We start from the raw sequence: 7,366 nt of genomic DNA on the forward strand, positions 1-7,366 counted from the left end.
TGGCCCCTGACCACTGCAACTAGAGAGTGGCCCCTGACCACTGCAACTAGAGAGTGGCCCCTGCTGCAACTAGAGAGTGGCCCCTGACCACTGCAACTAGAGAGGAGCCCCGCCTCCCCCCATCGGGGCAACTAGAGGAAGCCTGCAGGCAGCAAGGAAGACCCAGCACAATCAAAACTAATAAATAAATTAATAATAAAAAAAGATTAAGAGAAGACTGTCATCTGAAGTCACACATGGCCCACACAACAGCATGAAAGTTCCATCTAGAATTCAAGACCCTCGACTTCACCCTTAGAGTCTCAATTTCCTCACTGAAGGATTTACATGAGATCATTTAAAAAGAGTTCTATGTATAGTGCCTGCCATACAGCAAAAGTTCAACAATGGAAAAAAATAATAATTCAGGCATCAAAACACTGAAGAAAGCTGTTCGAGCCGGAACTTTTATGCTGTGTGTGGGGGCCATCTTAAGCCCAGATGACAGCCTTCTCTTAATCTTTATTATTAACTATTATTTTTGATTGCTCTGGGTCTTCCTTGCAGCGTGCAGGCTTCCTCTAGCTGCCGTGATGGGGGGAGGGGTGGGGGAGCGGGGCCGGGCTCCTCTCTAGTTGCAGTGGTCAGGGGCCACTCTCTAGTTGCGGTGCACGGGCTTCTCCTTTAATGGCTTCACTTTTTGCCGAACACAAGGCTCTAGGCGCTTGGGCTTCAGTAGCTGTGGCACATGGGCTTAGTTGCTCCTCTGCATATGGCCATTAAGAGTTAGACTTTGCTGACCCCACGAACTCCTATAATCATTTCTGTAAATTATCAGGCGATCGCCTAATTTCTGGAAACACCAAAAGCTCTGCAGGCACATTCCCAAAATCCCGTCAAAAGTGAGACTCAACAGACCACATCGAGTTAATGACGAAAAAGCAACCAGATCAAATTCCTGACAGAGACCACGGTTGTTGCCAAAAAGCAAAACCCAGTTATTCCACTAAGACTCTGCTCCTCCTCTGGCCTCCATACATCCTTTCCAAAAGCCTTCTCGCCCTACGTGTGATCGATCTTTTCACCTGGTCTAGACGAGGAGTCCTTTACTTGCACAAGCGCCGCCGCGCTGGCTGGGGGCCAGGCTCTCCCCGGAGGCCCTCCAATCCTCCCGCCCCGCTCCGCTGCGGTCCTCGCCGGCCTCGCCAGGTTCCAGAGCACCTGGGCGCCGAGAAGCCAGGCCCAGCGTGGAGGAAACAGGCGGTAGCCGGCCTGGCCTGCCGCGCCACACCCACCGGCTGCCACCTTCTGCCTATCCGCCCCGGCTCCCTGGTCGCCTGGAAGCCCCTCGGACCTGCCCTCGCCTGCGGCGCCCCCACCCCTGCCCCACGCCAGGTTCCGGCCCTTCTGGGCGTGGGCCCTACGCACCGCCACTCGCGCACCCGAGCCCCACAACAGTCGTCACGTTCCCGGCCGGCCGCTCGGCTTGCTCCGCTTGCTCAGCCTCGCCCGCAACCCCACCACTCCCGCCGCCACCTCACCCGGGCCGCCGCGGCCAGGGTTTCCGGGCGCTCACGTGACACGCGGGTGCCCGCGGCATGCTGGGAGTTGTAGTCCGACCGCGCCTCTTTACCTGCGGGCCGCAAGGGAGGGAACAGAGAGAGGAGCCGAGAAAGTTAACTTCCGGCCGCCATGCAAGGCCTGGGTGAACCGGGCGGGTCTGAGGGAGAAGTCGGGGGCGGACGGACGGTCATCGGCCAGGACTCTTAGAAGAAGAGGCAGCGACGGAGAGAGAAGTTACAATCTGCGAAGAAATGATGTATAGATCATCTTTTTTCAAAAAACTTTATTATGTCTTTTGTTTTGAGAGATTCACACTGTGTGCCACTGACCTGCCATGAGAGCGTAAGATTTAGATTTTTTTTTTTTTTAAATAAATGCAGTTGCTGATAAAAACAGGGCTACTAGTCCGTTGGTATCATTCACTGTTGTACATTGCATCCCCAGTCATTCAAACAATAAATGAAAATGTTAAGATCCTGGTAGTCAGTTCAGTCGCTCAGTCCTGCCTGAAGCTTTGCGACCCTATGGACTGTAGCACTCCAGGTTTTCCTGTCCATCACCAACTCCCGGAGCTTACTCAAACTTATGTCCATGCTGTCGGTGATGCCATCCAATCACCTCATCCTCTGTCCCCCTTTTCCTCCCACCTTCAATGTTTCCCGGCATCAGGGTTTTTTCCAATGAGTCAGTTCTTCACGTCAGGTGGCCCAAGTATTGGAGCTTCAGCTCCAGCATCAGTCTTTCCAATGAATAGTCAGGACTGAGACTCAAGCAAAAATTAAAGACCTTGTAACACACAACATCAAACAAGAGTGTTCTGCCCTCCTGGGCTCCCTTTCAACAGCGAGGAAATTTTTTTCCCCCAAGTCTTCCAACTCAGAAAACCACTCAACAAAGATAGCAGATTAAGAAAAATTTTATTATTGAATAAGCTTTGAACCAGACTACGATGCACAGATGAGACTTCTGCAATGCTAAGAGGTCGCAAAGGCAGAAAAGAACCTTCCCTTACATAGCCAAGCAGACTCTACCCTCACCATACAAGTTCTCAGATAATCACTAGTCCTCAAGTGAGAGTGAAACAGGAGGGAAGGGGGCAGGGCACACCCTTCAAAAGAGTGATGTAGCCCAAGGACACGACATGAACTGATTAGAACCAAATAGGTCCAAGGTAGCAGGGGAGTTGACTTCCATTAGACCTTGTGCCTCAGGATATGCTCACTGTAACACAGCAGCATGCTAAATGACAGACACACACACAGGCGCCCTGAGTTTGACCAAATTTCAGGGGACAGTGAAGGACAGGGAGCCTGGCGAACTGAAATCCATGAGGCTGCAAAAAGTCGGACATGGACACGACTTAGTGACTAAACAACAGCAACAGACTTTGAGCCTCAGTAACACATCCGCACACTAAATGATGACACCCACAGGCGCCATGACAGTTATAAATCCAACCTTAGAGACCAAAAGGTGAGTGGTAGTCCGATTCCTGGATATCCCTGCCCATTCCCCTGAAGCAGTTGGAATAATCCTCCCCCACTCATTATCCTTTGAAATTACCCAGCCTGTTAAAAACAAACCACACAACATTTCAGGACCTTTCACCTTCTAACATGGCCCACACTTTGTGGAGTGTTTCTCTCTAAATAAATCCTCTCCTTACCTACTACTTTGTCTCTCACTGAATTCTTCCTGCAATGAGACATCAAGAACCTGACCTTTATTAAGTCCTGAGACCAGGTATGTGTTGTTGTTGTTCAGTCGCTGTCATGTCCAACTCTCTGCAACCCCATAAACTGCAACATGCCACACTTAACTCATGTCCACTGAGTCAGTAATGCCATTCAACCATCTCATTTTCTGTCACCCTCCTGCCCTCAACTTTCCCAGCATCAGGGACTTTTCCAACAAGTTGGCTCTTCACATCAGATGGCCAAAGTATTGGAGCTTCAGCTTCAGAATCCAGTGAATATTCAGGGTTGATTTCCTTTAGGATTGACTGGCTTGATCTCCTTGCTCTCCAGTTCAGTCAGTCACTCAGTCATGTCCAACTCTTTGCGACCCCATGGACTGCAGCACACCAGGTTTTCCTGCCCATCACCAACCCCTGGAGCTTACTCAAACTCATGTCCATTGAGTCGGTGATGCCATTTAACCATCTCATCCTCTGTCGTCCCCTTCTCCTCCAACCTTCAATGTTTCCCAGCATCAAGGTCTTTTCCAGTGAGTCTGTTCTTCACATCAGGTGGCTAAAGTATTGGAGCTTCAGCTCCTGCAACAGTCCTTCCAATGAATATTCAGGTGTATTTCCTGGTTTGATCTCCTTGCAGTCCAAGAGACTCTCAAGAGTCTTCAATACCACAGTTCAAAAGCATCAATTCTTCAGTGCTCAGCTTTCTTTATGGTCCAACTCTCACATCCATACATGACCACTTGCTGTCCAAGGGACTCACAATTCAAAAGCATCAATTCTTCATCATTCAGCCTTCTTTACGGTCTAACTCTTACATTCGTACATGACTTCTAGAAAAACCACAACTTTGACTAGACAGACCTTTGTCAGCAAAGTCAGGTCTCTATGAAGGAGTCTTTTGGGCCTAGAAAAGAGAACAACAGTCCCAAAGGCCCCTTGCTGAATCATCTAACAAAGAGAAAAACAAAGCATAATTTTAGTTCCATCCTGATGCTCCAGGCCAGTTGCATCTATCCGGGACTTATCACCCCCTGTCCGGAAACCTACCACCCCCTACACCCGCTCAGAAGACTTATCACCCCCTGCCCAACTACAAGTGTCATCTCAACAAAAGAATACTCAAAATATCCCTCCTGATTGGCGTTTCCCTTATCGCTTCCACAAACCTCCCTGTAAGTATGAAGCCTCCCTGATCCCTTTCGGCGCTCAGCCTGGTCGTTAGGCCGACTGTCGCCCCTCCTTGCCTGAATAAAGGTAACCTACTTCTGTTGAGGTCGTCTTTCCTTTTCTGCCTCACCGGAACTATGCCTTACACTCTACTTTTTAATACACTGTTTAGGCTTGTCATAACTTTTGTTTCAAGAATCAAGCATCTTATAGTTTCATGACTGCAGTCACCATCCACAGTGATTTTGGAACCCAAGAAAATAAAATTTGCCACTGACTCCACTTTTCCCCCATCTATTTGCCATGAAGTGATGGGACTGGATGCCATGATTTTAGTTTTTTGAGTTAAAAAACCATGGGTTCGAGTACCAATCTGAGTTACACGGTTTCAAGAGGACTCAACAGGACCTTATGTCACACATAGTTCTCCTAACTTCATCACAGTCATTGGGAAGACCATCTGTACTGGCTTATCCAGAGAAGAAACAAATTTGTCACACCTTTAGTGAAGAAGGAATTCATAGGGCCTGGACTCCATCTCAGGCCTGTCCGTGCTGATCGTGCTCGGCCACCTCTCCAATGGACTCTGAACTCTGAGCTTAGTGCCTGTGGGAATGACAATGGAAGGATAAGACCCCCTCTGGGCAGGGGAATCTTGAAGATCACATCCAGGGTCTAATCACCCCTGCCTCCAGACAGTATCTATCGGAATGTAACCACAGGCTTATTATTAACTGCTTGAACACATAACACGTGAATGATGGGGTTATTGTGATTGTATTTACCCTTCCTTTGTAAGCCTCAAGGGATTTGGGCTGGTGGGTTTGGACACATCCACATGGGGTATAAAAGATTTTCACAAATGCTGGTCGGGGCCCTTGGCTAAGAGGAGACTCTGCCTTGGGTCCGCTGGTGTAATAATCTGCACTCCACTATCTGCATTGTCCTTCTGAGTGAGTTTGTTTCCCGGAAAGCATGGCTATAACATTAGGACAGGAGATGGTTTTGCAAACTGGAGCAAGGCTCCCATGGAAAACTTAGGGTCCTTCCACCCACAGGAACTGGAAGTTAGGGGTGATATCTCCCTGGATGTTTGTATTTCAAAAGATGGCTCCCAGGTCCTGGAGGAAACTTTCCGGAGTTGTGAGGCTGGCAGACATTGTTCAGTCATTGTACTGAAGTACATACATTTGACTGACCTGTGTTCAATCGCTGGGTTGGGAAAATTCCCCTGGAGAAGGGAACAGCAACCCGCTCCAGTATTCTGGCCTGGAGAAGTCCATGGACAGAGGAAGCTGGCAGGCTATAGTCCATGGGGTCACAAAGAGTCAGACAGGACTGAGTGACTTTCATTTTCACATAGATTTGAAAAGGACAAAGAAAGAAATTTTGAAAGAAAAAGGAGGAGGTCCTCTTCCCTTATTTTCAAGAAGGAGAACTCTCTTATTTTTCATTTGTAGCTGCCTTTACACAATGCAGGGGTAGTTTTCTCTACAGTCACCAGAGGGTGTGGCTAGAGAAATGTGATACCATGGTGAGCAACAATAAATCCACCAGACGTTTCACATTTACTGTAAAAAAACAAATTTTGGATGATTATTCAACCTTGAAAAGGAAAGAAATTGTGACACATGTTATAATGTGGCTGAGCCCTGGAAACATTATGCTAAGTGAAATAAGCCAGATACAAAAGGACAGATACTGTGTGATTCCACTTGTGTGAAGTACCTAGTGTAATCACATTCACTGAGACAGAAAGTAGAATAGTGGTTACCAAGGGTTGGGGGGAGGGAGTAGGAGTTGTTCAAGGGATAGAGTTTCAGTTGAAGATGATGAAAACGTTCTGGAGATGGATGGTGGTAATGGCTGCACAACAATGTGACTATATTTAATACCATTGGACAACACACTTAAAAATAGTTAAAATGGTAAAATGTATACATCATGAAATATATGTGTGTGTGTACACATATATGGGCTTACCAGGTAGCACCAGTGGTAAAGAACCCACCTGCCAATGCAGGAGATACAAGAGATGTGAGTTCGACCCCTAGGTTGAGAAGGTTCCCTGGAAGAGGGCATGGCAACCCACTCCAGTATTCTTTTTTTTTCAATAGATCTGAAAATGTATTTTTTTAATGTATTTATTTATTTGGCTGCACCAGGTCTTAGTTGTGGCATGTGGGATCTAGTTCCCTGACCAGGGATCAAACCTGGACCCCCTGCATTGGGAGCACGGAGTCAACCACTGGATCACCAGCGAAGTCCCCCACTCCAGTACTCTGGCCTAGAGAATCCTCATGGACAGAGGACCCTGTTGGACTACAGTCCAAAGGATCACAAAGAGTTTGACACAACTGAAGCAGCTTACCACGCATGCATATATGTGTGTGTGTATGCGTGTGTATATAAAATAAGTATATAACCTGTGTCACCACCACCCATGTCAAGAATGCATCTCCCCCATAGCCCAAGCTCAGCTCTTTGCACTTATAGTCAACATTGGTGAACAGGGTTGGGGTAGGGAAAAGCAGCATTTCTCCTTATGTCCATAACCATCCAGGCATTTTACCATTTGATTTCTATTTCACCTTCTAGACACCCTCCCAAGTGGGAAGTCTGAGTCAGCTGGTTTTTGTTGTTGTTCTTTTCCCTTATCAGTAACCATCACCAGAAGAAGAAAACATTTGTACACCTAACCTCACTGACACATCTCACAGGTTCTATTTCCTGCCCATACATTTGTCATGGATCTTGACTTATATTTCATTTCCAAGCCTCATATACATGACCATGGCTTTCAAAACTTGGTCTGCAGCAGCAGTATTTGGCAGTGTTTTTTTGTTGTTTGTTTGTTTGTTTTCCTGCTCTCCCTGCCAACATTGGGTTTATCCTCCCGGAGAGGTTCCTGGGGATATGTGCATGCTCACTCGCTCAGTCGTGTCTGACTCTTTGTGACCC

General features: G+C 47.5%; 1 protein-coding gene across 1 annotated transcript in view; it reads right to left on the reverse strand.

Moving 5' to 3' along the window:
* SLC37A3 (solute carrier family 37 member 3) overlaps positions 1 to 1,530 on the reverse strand; it is a 47,168-nt gene extending 45,638 nt beyond the window's left edge. Inside the window, exon 1 of the mRNA XM_065939260.1 lies at positions 1,408 to 1,530. The gene's annotated coding sequence lies outside the window, so the exon portion shown is untranslated. The remainder of the gene's footprint in view (positions 1 to 1,407) is intronic.
* Positions 1,531 to 7,366: the final 5,836 nt, after the last annotated feature.

This window comes from Muntiacus reevesi, chromosome 6 (assembly GCF_963930625.1).
Source record: "Muntiacus reevesi chromosome 6, mMunRee1.1, whole genome shotgun sequence".
In the NCBI taxonomy this organism is placed as follows: domain Eukaryota; kingdom Metazoa; phylum Chordata; class Mammalia; order Artiodactyla; family Cervidae; genus Muntiacus; species Muntiacus reevesi.